The sequence below is a fragment of the Eretmochelys imbricata genome, chromosome 9, assembly GCF_965152235.1.
Source record: "Eretmochelys imbricata isolate rEreImb1 chromosome 9, rEreImb1.hap1, whole genome shotgun sequence".
Lineage (NCBI taxonomy): Eukaryota > Metazoa > Chordata > Testudines > Cheloniidae > Eretmochelys > Eretmochelys imbricata.
In genome coordinates this window covers 12750015-12767292 of record NC_135580.1, presented here as the reverse complement: position 1 = coordinate 12767292, position 17278 = coordinate 12750015, and the positions used below count along the sequence as shown (strand labels likewise).

Here is a 17278-nt window from a genome sequence, read left to right as displayed (position 1 = left end):
TTTCTAACTGCTTCCACAATGACCAAACACAATGAGAACTACTGAGGAAGAAGGACTTTGAGTAAAGGAAACAAGACTATCTCCAAGGTTACCTGCTCCTCACTCTATAAAGGAATCTCCAATTATTGCTGCTGGAAAACTGAAAGAATTAAGGGGAGATGGGGGAGGAGTGCACTATTTTATTAGAGGGGAGCTATACAATCACAAACCTTTGTGATTTTATTTTCTAACACCACACATCTGCTGGTAGACAGACTATTTCAAAATCAAGAGGAATGTAATGGAAAGTTTATTTTTAACTGTATAGTTCTAAAAGGGCATTACGAGTCTATTATTGTCATACTATAATGATAATTGGCAATAAAAATCATGTTCTCTTCTCTTTCTCAGTTCCTGTTTCTTTGATGAGTGAAGAGTAAAAAGAAATTGTCACCCAATGCACTGTTTATTCAACACTCAAATTTCTTGAACCATAGTTTTCTTCTAACGCAAACAGAAATGTTGATGACCAATTATTTAGCAATCCCAAGTCAAGCAAAAATTTTACATTTTACAGACACACACACACACTTTACTACATTATTCGTGTGAAAATTCAATTGTAGCAATCCATACAAATGAACATGCTGCATTAAGTCTACAGTTAAAAATCTGTTCTGACCGGACACAAAAAGATTTCTTGTAATGGTAATGTCACTAGAGCAGTGGTTTCCAAACTTGCTCCACTGCTTGTGCAGGGAAAGCCCCGGGCGGGCCAAGCCGGTTTGTTTACCTGATGTGTCCGCAGGTTCAACCAATCGTGGCTCCCACTGGCCTTGGTTTGCTGCTCCAGGCCAATGGGAGCTGCTGGAAGCAGCACGGGCTGAGGGACATACTGGCTGCCGCTTCCAGCAGCTCCCATTAGCCTGAAGCAGCAAACCAAGGCCACTGGGAGCTGCGATCGGCCGAACCTGCGGACGCGGCAGGTAAACAAACTGGCCCAGCCCGCCAGGGGCTTTCCCTGCACAAGCGGTGGAACAAGTTTGGGAACCACTGCACTAAAGCATACTTTCAGCTACTTTTTACATATATACTTGTAACAGTCTCCATAAAACTGCTTTAAAAACTACTTGAAAGAATACTTAAATTAATATTATTGGTAGCTCCTTTCACTAGCATTAGAACTGATTTCAAGTACTAGATTAGAGTTTGTGTTTAAAAACAATAGTATCAAATAAACGAAAAAGTCAAAGGCAGTTTGATAGCTATTTTAGTAGGCAATTTTGTGGCAAGGTTTACTGATAGACAGCCAGACCTAAGTTTTCAGAAGTAACTAGTGATTTTTTGTGCCCAATTTTGAAACACCTTAAAGGAGCTGGGTGGCTCTGGCTCAGCACTTTCTGAAATTCAAGACCCTATAAAACATGTCTCAGGTTTGGCACCCAAAAAATCGGGGCACCCAAAATCAAGTCTCTTTTGAAATTTTAGGCCATATGTTTTTATAAAAACACATCACTTACAAATTATGCGTGTAAATACATATACATAAAAATACACGGAGACAAGGTCGGGGAGATAGTGTCTTTTACTGGACCAACTTCTCTTGGTGAAAGAGACGTTTTCCAGCTACACAGAACTCAGCCCTGAAGAAGAGCTCTGTGTAGCTCGAAAGCTTGTCTCTTTCACCAACAGAAGTTGGTCCAATAAAAGACACTACCTCCCTTACCTTATCTATCTAATATCCTGGCGAACAACAACACCGCAAGCAACATACACACACAGTTTCATTTTACTGGGGGGGGAAACAAATCATATAGCAGTACTGCCACAGTTTTCATGAAAATAAAATTAAATTGTTTACCAAAACACTAACATTTTAATGTTAAATAATTTCATATTTGATTTTATACAGTCCAATTTACGCATATAAAAGCCAATACTAAAACAACTGCTTTCGGTGTATTTATTTGATCTGTCAAACCACATGAAAACAGGAAATCATCATGGTTTCAGTAGGTCTAGAGAAAACACTCAAAAATTATAACTGAAATATAATGAACTCACATTATGTAATAAGTCTATGGGTGAAAAAAAATGAACAGTATGTTTGCCCAAGACAAAGAACTACCACATTTCTTTCACACCAACTCCCCAAAAACCACAGAATAAAAACAGTAAAATATACTACTCAGCAGAAATTATGTATTTGAACCAGCTACTGGTTTTCAACTAGAGAAGGTTTCTCCAGGCTAAGATGTCTATGTTTCTATCGATCTAATTATATTTTATGTACTTATATGGCCCCTATTATCTAGTATCTGAGCACTTCACAATCTTTAATTTACCTTTATTTATCGTCACAACACCCTTGTGAGGAAAGGAAGTACATCACCCCCATTTTATAGATAGGGAACTGAGGCACAGAAAGACTAAGGCCTGGATTAAAGGTATTTAGGCACTGCAACACCTAACTGATTTATGCTGAGTGGAGCAATGCCTACATACATTTAAAAATCTGGGCCTGAACATCTTGTCCAAAATTATACAAGAAGCCTGTGGCAAAAGCTAGAATCAAACTCAGGTTTCCCAAGCAGAAAGCTAACACCTTAACCACTGGACTACCCTTCCATTTAAAAAAACCTATGCTGGAATTTGCCCCTTGGCTGACCATGCTATACCTGGTATGCAAGCTAACTGAAGGACTTCAGCCTCCAAAGCTGTCAAACACATTTCTCCTCTATACCAAATTCTCAAAAATGTATCTAACACATGGGAATTTCAAATTTAGTGTCAATGGAATAGAATGTTGTCACAGAATAATGAGCACCTGCTGCTACATCCATGACAAGGAAAAAGAAACAGCCATTTATAGAAAACAAACGGCTGAAGCAAAGCTGAGATGTTAGTTTTCAAACCAGTAGACATTGATCCCGTGATAATACTCCATTCCAATTATTTTGTTTTTTCATACCAATAATGGCGTAGATTTCATCTAAAGGTACAGGATTCAGTAGAGTGACAGCTGTTCACTACATCCTTCTTAACCTGCAGCATTCTGATTAGCCCAAGCACAAAATAAGTCTCTTGTCTAATTCAGAAACCAGCTTACCACGAAAGGTAGGTTTCAAAAAAGTAGACTGTACTTTTATAAACTTCTTACAGACTCGTCAAAAAAAAGGTTTAAGTTCTACCATTGAACAGGGATCCCACAATCCAACAAGGTGGCAGGTATTAAACTGGATGCAATAAGCTATAATAAAAGGTGTGACTTATTAGCCAATTATAAAATGAGTTTCAGAACAACTTTGCTACTGAGTCCCACTACTGCAAAAGAGTGGCTTTTCTTTAAACCACTAATGGGAATAACAATACTTCAAAGAAAGGTGCCCGGGGATAATGCCTGATGGGGACTTTGCTCTATTTACATGATACACACAACTTTAGGTGTCTTCACTGTGACTAGGTAAAGTGCTCTTGGGATGCTACAGTTAAGCAGCAGTATTCCACAGTTTGGAACCTCCTTCTCTACAGGTAAATTTCATTACAATAATAAATGAAAACCTACATCAACATGCCACAATCCAATAAAACAACAGCTTCAAGTCAAAATAAAGGGCTTTCTACAACTATTTTAACTCTTTTTCCCCCTTCTCCTAATTTTTATTTCCCCCCCATCTTTCCCCAACCCCATTTGTATAATTTGCTCCCACTCTCTGCTCAAGACCCCTCCTGCTACTTTTGCCTGTGGCTCATTATATATGTGGAGATGTGCATTAATGAGCACTAATACAGACTTTTGTGCCTTATTACTTATTTAACATTTAAATGAACATTCCCTCATCTTCCTGTGGATCACCCTTCAACCAGACAGGGATTCTTCATGATTCTCCATACTTCTGTGGTTCTCAACCTGTTTATAATTGTGGGCTGCCTATGTTACATGGGCCACAGGCTGAGAACCACAGCCTGAGAACCTCCTTCCCCCCTTAAAAAACCCCACCCACAGTCCCCTATGCCCAGAGCCCCTGCCCAGCAAAGAGCCAGGAGCGGAGCCCTGGGTGAGAGACAGGCAGCCAGGACCCGGACCCACCACGTGGGGCTGAGCAGTTGGACCCCGCTGCGCAGAGCCAGGCAGCCAGACCCCAAATCCCACCACCCAGGACCCGATAGCAGCCAGACCCCGGGACCCTGCCGCGTGAGGCCGAGCTGCAGCCAAACCTGGACCCCACCATGCAGGGACAGGCAGACGGGATCTTGGGGACCTCACTGTGCAGGGCCAGCAGCCAGGACCTGAAAAGGGAGGCCAGGAGTGGATCCCCACCCAAACTTGGGGGTGCTGCACCACCCTGGCAAATCTGTAGTTCCCAATGCCCCCCACGCTCTCACTGCCCAGAGGGTACCCCCCAAAACCTACCCACAGTCCCATTCTCCCACCCCTGCAGCACTCACCAGCCCCCTGCTGGCAGGAGCGCTGGTGCAGACTGCAAGATGCTGTCTCCCCTTCAACCAGCCCTGCCCCCTGGCAGACCAGAGCAGCAAATTTTGATTTTTTTTAGCGCATGCGACCCGCAGGTTGAGAACTGCTACCATACTTCCATGCTATCATGCCTGTGCCCCTATATTGTAGAGGATTTTATGGTAGCATAGAAGCAGCTTGATAATAATTGATTCCCCTACCACCACCACCCACCCCTCACCCGGGATAGGACTGCCATAATTAAAGGGAGAGTGGGTTAACTTGACTCTTGACTTCAGACCCAATGGCGGAGGATGATTTAGCAAGTATATCTGATATCTGTATGGTTATGAGCTGGGTGAAACTTTGTTGTGAGTGGAGCTAGAACTCACTGAGATTGATAGGTGTGAACACACTCTTCAGTTAACATCATTGTAAGTACAAGCCCCGACCTAAAACAAAAAAGTGTCTAAGACCCTGGCCCAGAAACTTTTGGCAGAGTATTGTTTTGGGTAGCAGTGTGCGTATATATCAGGGAAAAGAGATCACACACAAACTGACGACAGACAAGAACAGAAAGAAAGGGAGAGGTGAGAAAGCCAAGTGGGAGCTTGTAAGCACAATCTGCTTGGAAAACGCTAGAAAGAGAGCTTTTGGGTCTGGTGTTGGCTAAAGAGGCTTGGCTGCTGTAACTGTGTGTTCTTGGTTCCGTCTGCATTCAGAGACACAGGACTTTGTACACTCCTTGTAAATAAACGAGATGGAATAAAAAAAAAAATTACCAAACTCCATCAATTTCTACTTCCAACTGGAACACTGGTCCCCAGGGCTCCAAACTTTGCCTAAATGCTTCAGTCGAAAAGGGCAACAGTAAATTTACATATACACACACATGCACTAAATGGCCAAAACTATACCAGGGTTCAAAAACAAAACTACATAAGTTCATGAAGGATAGGTCCATCGCTGGCTATTAGCCAAGATGGTCAGGGATGCAATCCCATGCTCTGGGTGTCCCTAGCCTCTGATTGCCAGAAGCTGGGAGTGCACAACAGGGGTTGGATCATTTGATGATTTCCTTAAAAAGAAAAGGAGTACTTGTGGCACCTTAGAGACTAACAAATTTATTAGCGCATAAGCTTTTGTGAGCTACAGCTCACTTCATGCTTCCGATGAAGTGAGCTGTAGCTCACGAAAGCTTATGCGCTAATAAATTTGTTAGTCTCTAAGGTGCCACAAGTACTCCTTTTCTTTTTATGGATACAGACTAACACAGCAGCTACTCTGAAACCTGTCATTATGCAAAGTTGATGATTTCCTGTTCTGTTCATTCCTTCTGAAGCACCTGGCATTGGCCACTATCGGAAAACAGGATATTAGGCTAGATGGACCATTGGTCTGAACCAGTATGGCCGTTCTTATATTCTTAGTTTTCCCAAAAGGAAAAAAAAGGAGCTGACAGAGCAGCAGACAGACTCCACTGAGTTCCGGCTCGCTGCCTATGGTGGTCAGAAGGAACACAATGACAACAGAGGCTGTGACCACATGTTATAACCAGTAGCACCACCTATTATTAGGGTTGCTCAACACTTCCCATAAGACTCTGCTTTCAGTTGCCTATAACTTGGCAAAACTTTAACTGTTTGGGCTAAATTTTCTAAGCTGAGTGTATATGATGTATGCAGCAAATACTGTGCATACACAAGGGAACCAAGTTATGATTGCAATGGGAATTTTTGTTGGTAGCCATGGGAATTCTTTGTATTTTGTGCATTTAAATTCCATAATCATAAAACTGTATGAACAGAGCTCTATTGCAATCAATATCTTGGTGTTTTCTGAAGAGGCATGTGAGACTTTAGTAATTACACCGTCAGGTAAACACAACCAGCCATGTTTATCTGAATGTTCATAAATACACAATGGCACACATAGAAACAAACAATGTATTTATTTCAACATGCAAAGATCTTTCGCTCTTTTTATAAATATACACACACACAAGCTCACACATCCCTGGAACTCAACGCATTGTTATAAATTTACTGAAAACACTACAAACTCAGCGAGTGAAACACTCTGTTTGTGAACACAACTAGTTTCTAAGCCAACCTCTGCAAATCTGTCCAAGGTACATGGTCACACAGAAAACAGAAGTCTAAAGTTTTACAAAAAGGTGTTTTAGTTATCTGGAAAGTAGCAGAAACATGTATTGGCAGCATGAAAAAATGTATTGGGAGCATACAAGCCCTGCTTGCCTTTCCCTACATACACAGAGAACTCAAAAACGATAAACGAGTTTTACTAAACTGCTCGCACACACAGTCACCTTTTGGCAGGAAACAGAACTAGCAATGGCACAAAAAGTATGTTTGAACTGTAAGCCTCTGAGGAGATAAAAAGAAGAGGAAAACTTCTAATGCATGCATCTTTGCAAATTTAAACGGCAGCATTGCCATCGCACCCATAGAAACCACTTAAAATTTCCTGCAATCCAAGATATTTTAAAGGAATGTCAGATAATTTAGGCCCAAACTGTGACATACCAGTAAAATTGTCCTGATTTACTGGGAATATTTTTCAGAATTGAAAAATCTACTTTAAATCTTTTTGAAGTACTATACATGACACACTGATAGCATGTTTGTTCAATTTACAGATACCAGCATGCTTTGCTCGCTCTTCTTTAACTATACTTATGGTTAATACATATGTCTTAATACTGAATCTCTTAATAGAAATCATAAACCAGGGTTTCAAAGATTAACACTTTGAAACAGATACTTCTATATATACCTGAAGCATACCTTGCTAATCAAAGCATTCTCCTCTAAAATAATGGTGCTTTTGGAAGCGAAAAGGCCTGTCAAAGTAAATGCCTGGAATGCCAGCTATTAAGCATTCCAAGGTCCCATTTTAAATTTGGTATGCATTGCTTCTCATCTCCCACAGATGTCAATAAGGGTACATCTACATAGCTATAAAAGGTTTCAGAGTAACAGCCGTGTTAGTCTGTATTTGCAAAAAGAAAAGGAAAACTTGTGGCACCTTAGAGACTAACCAATTTATTTGAGCATAAGCTTTCGTGAGCTACAGCTCACTTCATCGGATGCTGTAGCTCACGAAAGCTTATGCTCAAATAAATTGGTTAGTCTCTAAGGTGCCACAAGTACTCCTTTTCTTATAGCTATAAAAGATCCATGGTACCACTGCGGCTGGCCTGTCAGGTGACAGGCTCTTAGGGCTCAGGCTGAGGGGCTATAAAATTGCAGTGTAGACGTTCAGACTTGGGCTGAAGCCCAGGCTTAGGGCTTATCTTCAGTACCGCGCTACATCGGCAGGAGAATGCTCTCCCACCGACGTCATTACTCCACCTCGATGAGAAGTGGAAGCTATGTCAGCGGGAGAGCGTCTCCTGCCGACATAGCAAGGTGTAGACACCCCTTTAAGTTGATGTAACTTACGTCGCTTGGGGGGGGTTCTTTCATACCTGTGAGCAACGCAAGTTTCATGGACTTTAGTGGTAGTGTAGTAGACAAGCCCTCAGAGCCTGGGCCAAAATGTCTATACTGCACTTTTTTAGCCCTACAGCCCAAGCCCCATAAGCCCAAGGCAGTTGACGTGCGCTCTAAGATTCGGTGCTGATATTTTTTTAATTGCAGTGTAGACATACCCTAAGAGTCATGCAGCTAAAACTGCATGTTCTGAAAGTTTATTCCTGTAATATTCATGGAGGAGAGAGGACAACTTTGGTTATGGAGCTCCTGGTGCCCATGAGGTATGCGCTCAGGGGATCCTTATATTTGGGGGCAGATGGAAATAAAAAAAGGGAAGGTTTTCTCTACCTTAAGACGGTTCTATTAGATTTTTAAGGCCAGAAGGGACCAATACCATCATCTAGTTTGACCTCTTGTGTAACACAGACAATAGAATTTCACACAGTAATCCCTGCATCAAGTCCACATCTTTTAGTTAAACTACAACATATTCTTTAGAAAGACATCCAGTCTTCATTTACAGCTTTAAGTGATGGAGAATCCACCACAGCTGTTGTAAATTGTTCCAATTTATAATTACCCTCACTGTTAAAAATGGGCACCTTATCTCTAGCTTGAATTTATCTAGTTTCAACTTCTGGCCATTGGACCATGTTATGCCTTTGTCTGATAGATTAACGAGCCTTCTACTACCCCAAATCTTCTCCCCGGGTAGTGTCTGTTTACTTTAGCTCACTGTTTCCTTTCCCCTTCTCCTTTGCTACTCAGAACTCCACCATCACAATGACGATGACTTAGTCACAGGAAGGCTATTACTTCAGAATATCAATTTCTTGAGGCCTGGAGCTCCCCTGACGCTACAGAAATTCTCTGACCCACTGATGAGATCAAAATGTGTTCTGCAATCTGCCACAACTGCTCCACAGTAGGCATTCTGAAAATGATCCCAACTACAGATAAAGAATCCTGTCATGTTCTGTTCCTTTGTCGCGTTTCTGGTCATAGCAAAGCACCATCTCTCAGCAGAACCTCCAATACCAGAAAGAGACAAAGCAAATGAGAAGGAACAGCTACTTCATTAGCCATTGATACGTGAAGGACTGAAACAAGAAACTGATCACCTCTTATTATGAGAGGGTAGCACATAACTCCCACCCCTTCTCTTTCTCCAGTTACCAGTGGCTTACATTAGAATAGTTTTGCCTCAGACACACCACACACAAATATGAGCTACAAACACCAACATGTCTGCACTTTATTTATTAGCCCTCACATCCAGGTTATGTCTGAATCTTGCAAAATCTTTGCAAACATGTCTACGATGTGGCCTTTCCTATCCACACAGCTAAACTCATAATTTCTCATCTCAGCTGTGGCAATATCCTTTTATCCAGCCTTGACAAATGCAATCTTGCCCTGTTTATATCCACTCAGAATGCTGCTGCAAAGATTTTTTTTCCTAATCCTTCATTTTGACCATGTCTCACACACCCTCTTTGCACATCTCCACTGGCTTCCTCTTCTCTATTGCATCAAACATAATAATATTTTTTTTCACCTCAATCTTTCCTCAGTGGGCACAGACCCTTCTCTCACCAACATCTGTAACTGCATCTCCACCCCCTTGGTCCTAATGCTTCTTAAATGCTTCACTGCTAAACATTAAGCTTCTCAAAGTAGTGATACACTTCAGGGCCTAATTTGCAAAGGTGCTGAGCATTTACAACTCCAGTGGGAGCTGTGGGTGCTCAGCAACTCTGAAAATCAGGTACTAACTCACCTTGGATAGTGAGACTGCCCTATTTGAGAGAGCTATCCAGTCCTTTGGGAAAGCAGCCCACGCGGTAAGCCTTACTTGGAATCAGTGCCAAAAGCATGTAATATTCTGGCAGGCCTCAAAAGGAGATGTCAGTTAGATGGTGATGATTTTCCAGGTTCCCTGTCCAGATGTTAAGCAGGTAAGGGAAAGCTCTCAATATAAAACGAACAAGGAGTACTTTTGGCATCTTAGAGACTAACGAATTTATTTGAGAATAAATAAATTTGAGCATAAATTTGTTAGTCTCTAAGGTGCCACAAGTACTCCTCCTCCTTTTTGCTGATACAGACTAACACGGCTACCACTCTGAAACCTTTCAATATAAAGATCCATTATTACTATTTATGTGTATTATCACAGCATCTAGAAGCTATAAGGTATGTCTACATCTGCAGCAGCATATACAGACACTGCACTGCTAGCACATGTATAACTAGCATGGGTATAAACAGCAGTGTAGACAGTTCAGGACAGCTTAGGCATGTGGAGTAGCATGCCCTACGTGCCAGAACTCTGTGGGTACGTATCCTACATGGCTTTCTACATGCCCAACCAGTATCTCCCTTGTCCACAATGCTATTTTAGCAGTGTAGTATCCCGCTGCTTGAGACTTTCTCCACTGCCTCTCCTCTGCCAGAACCTTTCCCTGCCACAGAGAAAGGCTTCCGCAGCTCCCACCTCCCAGTGCCTTTCCTCACTGCAGTGAATGGCTCCAGCAGCAGGAAAAGGCTCTAGGATGGTGGGGAGGCAGTGGAGAAAGGCACCAGCAACAGGGCACTGTCACATGTAGCAACATTCTGTAGTAAGGCTGGATGCAGCCCACCTTTCACTGCAGTGTGTAGTTATACATACCCTACATGCCAGTTCAAGTGTAGCAAAAGTCATCCTTGTTGATAAGAACTCCATTGTGTTAGGCACTGTACAAATCCCAACGGTATCACCACAGGCATATGACATTATTCACAGGATACTATTTTTCCCCCCTTGACACAGTTGTGGCTGGAAGACAGGTGCAAAATTTACATGATGGAACAATACAAAAAATTAGATGAATTAACTGCAAGCAATAGATGACAGAAATGCTTTTTAAACTTCCTTTTTGTTTTGTTTTTGCTTTGGTGTTTGCGGGAAATAATTAATTCCTCACAAAACTGCCTGAAGGAAGTTGTATTTGAGTACTAAGTCCTTTCGTTGTATGACTGACTGTTTCCATGCCTCAGAGGCATACCTATAACTGCCAAGGGTCATTAAGGATATGTCTACAAACCTACATTAAGGGTAAGTCCAGGCTCTGACTCAGGTTTGAGCCCAATCTCTGCTTCCATCCACAAACAACTCAGTCTGACTCAGGTCAGCAAGCTTTCAGGACCCAGTTCCTAGGGCCCTGACAGGGGCGTGTGTCGGAGCCCAAGTCCCACTGTGACTTGGGTCCAAACCCTGTCATTTAGCAGCGTGGATGCAGGTCAAGGTACATGCCCGAGTCAGAAGGTCTGCATAATACAGCATGGACGCCTTAGCATGGCTGAGAGACACAGGCCAGCAACTGTAAATCAAGGTTCTCAATGCAGTAAGGGCTCGCAAGCATGGGCTTGGAAACACTGAGTCCACTAGCCCACGCTCCACAGACTTAGTGTGCAGAGTAGATATACCCAAAGGCACAACCAAATTCTTCTGGATGTTCTGAGAGAGTATTCAGCGAAGCCTAAAGAACAGATTGCCAAGTGTCAACGAGCCAAAATCTGCAGAGATGGAAAAGCTAACCATTCACACTAAGTAATTTTCACATATATATGTAACTAGCATAACTATACACAATTATGCCAGAAATTCACTTATAAGAAACAGCACCAAACTTGGTTTATTTATTACACATATTTTCCTCTCTCATTGTGAGGAATGTGTCCATGTGTTCCAAAGTCTCAAAAAAGAGCCACACATTAATCTGCAGGAATTTAAAGTCCTAGAGTCATCACATGGATCGCTGCAATGCAAAAAAAATATATATTTGGAGGGACTTCTAGTAAACATGACTTGAAAGTTGTATCTGTGAGGTACAAACAGAAATCTCTCCCCATGCCCTGAGAAATAATACCCTGGACCTGCAACACAGAGAATAATTCAAGGTAGACAGACTCCATAATTGTACGGCCAACTTTTTCCCTTACATCTGGAACCCACAAGTGATTCACAAACTTGCTGGAGAAATGTAAGTCTTCATTCTAATAGTTGTTAATAGAGTTATGTTCTTCTCACAGTTCACAAGAATGCCTCAGCTTTTCACAATAGTCCAACAATACTGGACTGCTCCTATTCCATGTATTGTGAGTTCTTGTCATCACTTATACCCAATAGCCTTTTCCCATGTCCACCAAAATAGATTTGAAGCCTTGTGTAAAGGACTGAATAGTTTTGAAGAGAATTAGAAACATTTCTAGTTACTGCATCTTTAACGTAGAAATGTAGGGTTATAAGGGACCTTGAGAAGTGATTAAATCTAGGCCCCTGCACTGTGGTAGGACCAAGTAAAACTAGACCATCCCCTAACAGCTGTTTGTCCAACATATTTTTTAAAACTTCCAATGATGGAGATTCCACAACCTCCCTTGGAAGCCCATTCCAGAGCTTAACTATCCTAATAGTTAGAAAGTTTTGTCCAATATCCATCTCCCTTGCTGCAGGGATAATAATCCCATTATACGTATGCTATTGTTTTGCCTAGATCTGTATATCTCTTGTGCTGTCAAAAGTAATTGTGCAGGAAGCCTTTGCAAAGTCTATGTATTCTGTGCTTCAACTATCACGTGTCCCTGGAGAAGTGAATGGTAACCACAGTATGAACAAGGGTGGAACTCTGGGAAAGAACAAGAAGAACAACTGATCATAGTCCTCCTTATAACAGCCCTTAACATATTTGAAGACTGTAATCAGATCCCCCCTCAGTCTTCTTTTCTCAAAACTAAACATGCCCAGTTTTTTTAACCTTTCTTCACAAGTCATTTAATCATTTTTGTTGCTCTCCTCTGGACTCTCCCCAATTTGTCTGCATCTTTCCTAAAGTGAGGCACCCTAAATTGGACACAATACTCCAGCTCAGGGCTCACCACTGCTGAGTGGGACAGGTATCTCCATGTCTTACACACAACAATCCTGTTAGTACACACCGAATGACATTTGCCTCCTTTGCAGTTATATCACAATGTTGACTCATGTTCAATTTGTGATCCACTATAACTCTCAGATCCTTTTCATCAGTACTACCACCTAGCCAGTTATTCCCCATTTTGCAGTTGTGTATTTGATTTTTGCTTCTTAGGAGAAGTACTTCATACTTGTCTTTACTGAACTTCCATCTTGCTGAATTCAGACCAATTCTCTAATTTGTAAAGGTCATTTTGAATTCTAAACCTGCCATCCAAAGTGCTTGCAAACATTTTATAAGCATACTTTCCATTCCATTATCCATGTCATTAATGAAAATGCAGACTAGTCCTAGACCCAGAACTGACCCCTACAGGGCCCGGTTAGATACGTCCTCCCAGTTTGACAGTGAACCACTAATAACTATTCTGAATATGGCCTTTAAACAGTTCTGAACCCTCCCCCGATAGTAATTTTATCTAGACCACATTCCCCTGGTTTGCTTATGAGAATGTCCATTTGTATGAGAATTCCAAATTTTATCCACTTTTCTTTCCAAATCATTGTGTGTGGTGAGCCTTTGTTAATTTTTTGGGGCAAGTGAGAGGTGACAAAAGGGCTTACTCACACTACTGAAAAAGAATGGAATTGCCAAAAACCATGAGCATCATCATCATGCTATAAGGAAAAATCTGATCTCTCACAATTTTGACCACTTATAGTCTATCTTACTGAAAAGAGTAAAGTAAATCTCCTCATTCTAAAGGTCCCATCCCACTGCAGTCTTAAGTGCATGCTAGTACTGTTGTTTGCCCCCTTTTGGGGTAGTTTCATATTTTGTTTTTACTCATTGTGTCAATCGGACAATGCAGTTCTACAAAATAAAAAGAATGTTGCCGTATGAGCCCCCACCTCAAGAATGGCAGATAATCATACTAGCACTTTGTTATGCTTAAACACCGGGAACCTGCACTGAGCTCTGTGCAGGTGATTCCCTGCTCTCACCTGGAGACCCACTGAAGTCAATAGGTCTCTGCATGGGATTAAGGCTGTGCCCACATGGAGCTCAGAGTAGGACGGTGGTTGTAATATAGACAGCTCTTAAATACAGTTAAATGCAGCATGTGACTGTACCCTATATGCATTCATTGCTCTAAATTCATATACATACACATATTTTAACCTCAGTTGACTGGAGGCATGGCATTGCAGCCAACAATCCCTATAAAGACTATCAATACATCACTATTCAATTGGCTGGAGGCTGCTGTTGAGTCATGCAAGGGATTATGTCCCACTTGGAGAACCAGTTTGTTGTCATAAAGTCGCTACTAAACCTGTCAGACAGAGTAGGGCAACAAGACCAAAAACCAGATTGGCATCAAAACATTAAACAATAACCTAACCTCACCTCATCTTTCATCTCCAATATACTAGAGAGATATACACTCCCACCTACACTGTACCAACAATGCCATCCTTGTTTGTCCATTTGTCAAATTTTCTGATCAGCACCATCCTACAATCTGCCCGTCATGCAAGGAAGAAGCGCCCTGTAAAAATCCACAAGGATTGTAACAGGATAACAACCACCCAGCACTGAACATCCTGTGGACCGAGGTTACCCAATATCACCTTTCATAACTTATTTGGTTAAATGTTTTAAGCACAGATTCTCCTAGCCCCCAATACTTTTCAGTCAGACCATTAAATGTTCTTCTCATCTGACTCAGCTCATTGTAAGCAAACATGTACTGGGATCTTACCTTTTCTTTCTGACACTGAAGTCATGTGTACTCTGTTCTACCTAGACACATGGTACATTCGTTCTCAATTCAAAAAACAGACACCTGCTATTAAACAGCCATAGGCACTCTAATCCAATAGGACAAAAAGCATTTTCCTTCTATCGTGGTGTTGAGATAAGACTAAGAAAGAAAAAATTCTCTAATATAGCCTAGCATAGGGAAAAGGAAATGCCTCTCTTACCCTCTAGCAACAACCCTCCCCCCAAAAATAAAACGAATTGGCTAGCCTTTCTTGAATAATTCCTTAGCACAGAGCTCTTCCCCAAAGCCAAATGCAATGTCTCTCCTAATGAGCAATTTCCCTCCCCATGTGCTGAAATAGTATGTGACCTCCCATATCAACCATAAAAGCAATATCAACCTCTCTTCGTACCAATTCCAATCTGACCTGCTCATCAGCCATGACAACCTCTCTCTTTTCCAATACGTACCAGGTATGTTCAAAGTCATCCAAACCCAATCTGTCTGTACTCATCACAAGACGACATACTGGACAGTCATACCAATTGAGTCTTTTAACTGTGAGGGTGGTTAAGCACTGGAATAAATTGTGGAATTTCCATCTTCCTAGGCAATCACTGGAGATTTTTAAGAGCAGGTTAGACAAACACCTTCAGGAATGGTCTAGATAATACTTAGACTTGCCAGAGTGCAGGGGATTGAACTAGATGACCTCTCGAGGTCCCTTCCAGTCCTATAATTCTAACCATTTCCTATTCCGTTTCACACACCACTTTTTAATGGTGGTGGTGGCGACATTATTCTCTCGTTTGCTGGCTTTCACCCTAATTTTAAACCAAAGATTTAGACCTCTGGCCCCTATAGCAACATTTTCAGTCCCAGACATCAATTACTGACCTATTCCTATAACAAGGGATGCTGGGAAGGGGTGCCCATCCCAAGGCATGGGGCTCCCTTTCTTGCTGGCCATATAGAGATTAGAGGCAGAGTAAGTACCTGTCATATACTCAGTATGTGAACAACTACACAGAGTCATCCAGCAGATAAAACAAAGACATATGTTTTGCTGAGTGGGTAACATACTCTTGTGGAGCTGAACAGTGATACAGCAAAGGGTGACCGACTTCTTACCCAGTAGGTCAGATCCCTCTAAGGGAGGAAAATCTATACTTTTATTCCTTTGATCACAGAAGAGAGCTTCATGGGAGATTATCAGGTATACCATGTAGCCCCTCCTGTTAGCGGAGATAACAGACAGCTAAGGCCAAGAAATTATATAAAAGGGACAAAATTCTAAATCAGACAGACAGAAAAAGGAAATCTAAACTCCAAAGGAACTATGGTGATTTGTACCATCTGAGGCTCTGACCCTTATTTGGGAGCCACAGAGGACATGAGGGAATGTCAGTAACTAAGTCTGAAGCTCCTGGAGGGCAATGGCACAGAGCTGGGCATCCAATCTAGTCTCCTGATGCCTTGGCATTCTCCTCTTTCCTCCTCTGATCACAGTTCCCCATGAGTACTGTTGCATAACTCAAGTTCCATTCAACCAACCTGCTTCTTTGAAAGTGGAGGGCCATGGCTTCCAAATTAACCCCTGGCCAATATGGATGGAGTAGTTGGCAAGTCTCTTGACTTCAGTGGAGCTGTGCAGATTTAAACCAGCTGAGGATCTGGCCCTGAATCTAGACAGAACTTGCTCTGTTTTCCATGGCAGTGATCTGTGGAAACAGCAAGTTTTATCTTTTACATACTTTTAAATTCTTACTGCTGGCACAACAATACTATCGGACAGATAGCTTGAGTCAGCTTTCTCCCACAAGGTGTTTGCACTCGTTGGCTGACTCAGAGTGCCGCCAAGTATGGCACCTTGCCCGCCTTCCTGAGCGCTGCACAGCCTGCAAAGGGGCAACACAGCAGTAGGAGCTAAAAACCTTGTTTCTAGAAGAGCTCACCTTTGCCACAGTATGCAGAATAATGAGAGCAGACCAGCCATTTATGTTAGAAATCATACGTTTACCCCCCACAGTATTCAAACAAACATTTGCATACTCTTTATTATTTCCTTCAGTTATTTACATGCAAAGCTTAAGGTTCAGACACTTTATAAAATGTAAAAAAAACAAAAAAAACAAAAAAAACCTAATTCATGCAAAGCAGTGATATTGGAATCTTACACTGAATTAATTGTGGTGTCAATCAATAAAATGGACTGCCAAACAAAAATTAACCCTTAAAACAACAATGCTCAACACTCCCACCCCCCTTCCCACTGGTCCGCTAGATACCAGGACAATCTTGTAGTTCAAATCAAACTGAATATGGCCATTTCATTCATTAAAAATCAGCATCCATTGCCACAGAGCAACAATACAGATATGCAGGCCAACGTGATTTCCAGTGGGTTTGGACACCACCCAGCATATTATGGGTGCTACCTCAAAGTACATAAATAAAGGGAGAATTAATAATGACAGAGTTTAAGTTAGACTCATTTAGGAAAGCAGGCGGATGACCAAGAGCATAGGATTTTAGTCCAGTAGATGGGCCCTGGACTGAAAGTCAGGAGACCTGTTTCTTCCCCCCGCCCAACTCTGCCACTGACTTAGACAAGTTACTT

At 41.8% G+C, this 17278-nt stretch overlaps 1 protein-coding gene across 8 annotated transcripts in view; it reads right to left on the bottom strand.

Moving 5' to 3' along the window:
* Nucleotides 1-17278, bottom strand: part of TBL1XR1 (TBL1X/Y related 1) — a 170686-nt gene that overhangs the window by 128585 nt on the left and 24823 nt on the right. For 3 of the 8 annotated variants that reach the window (XM_077826067.1, XM_077826068.1, XM_077826069.1), the window contains exon 2: nucleotides 16213-16379. The exons of the other annotated variants lie outside the window; for them this stretch is intronic. The gene's annotated coding sequence lies outside the window, so the exon portion shown is untranslated. The remainder of the gene's footprint in view (nucleotides 1-16212; nucleotides 16380-17278) is intronic. 8 annotated transcript variants of the gene reach the window in all.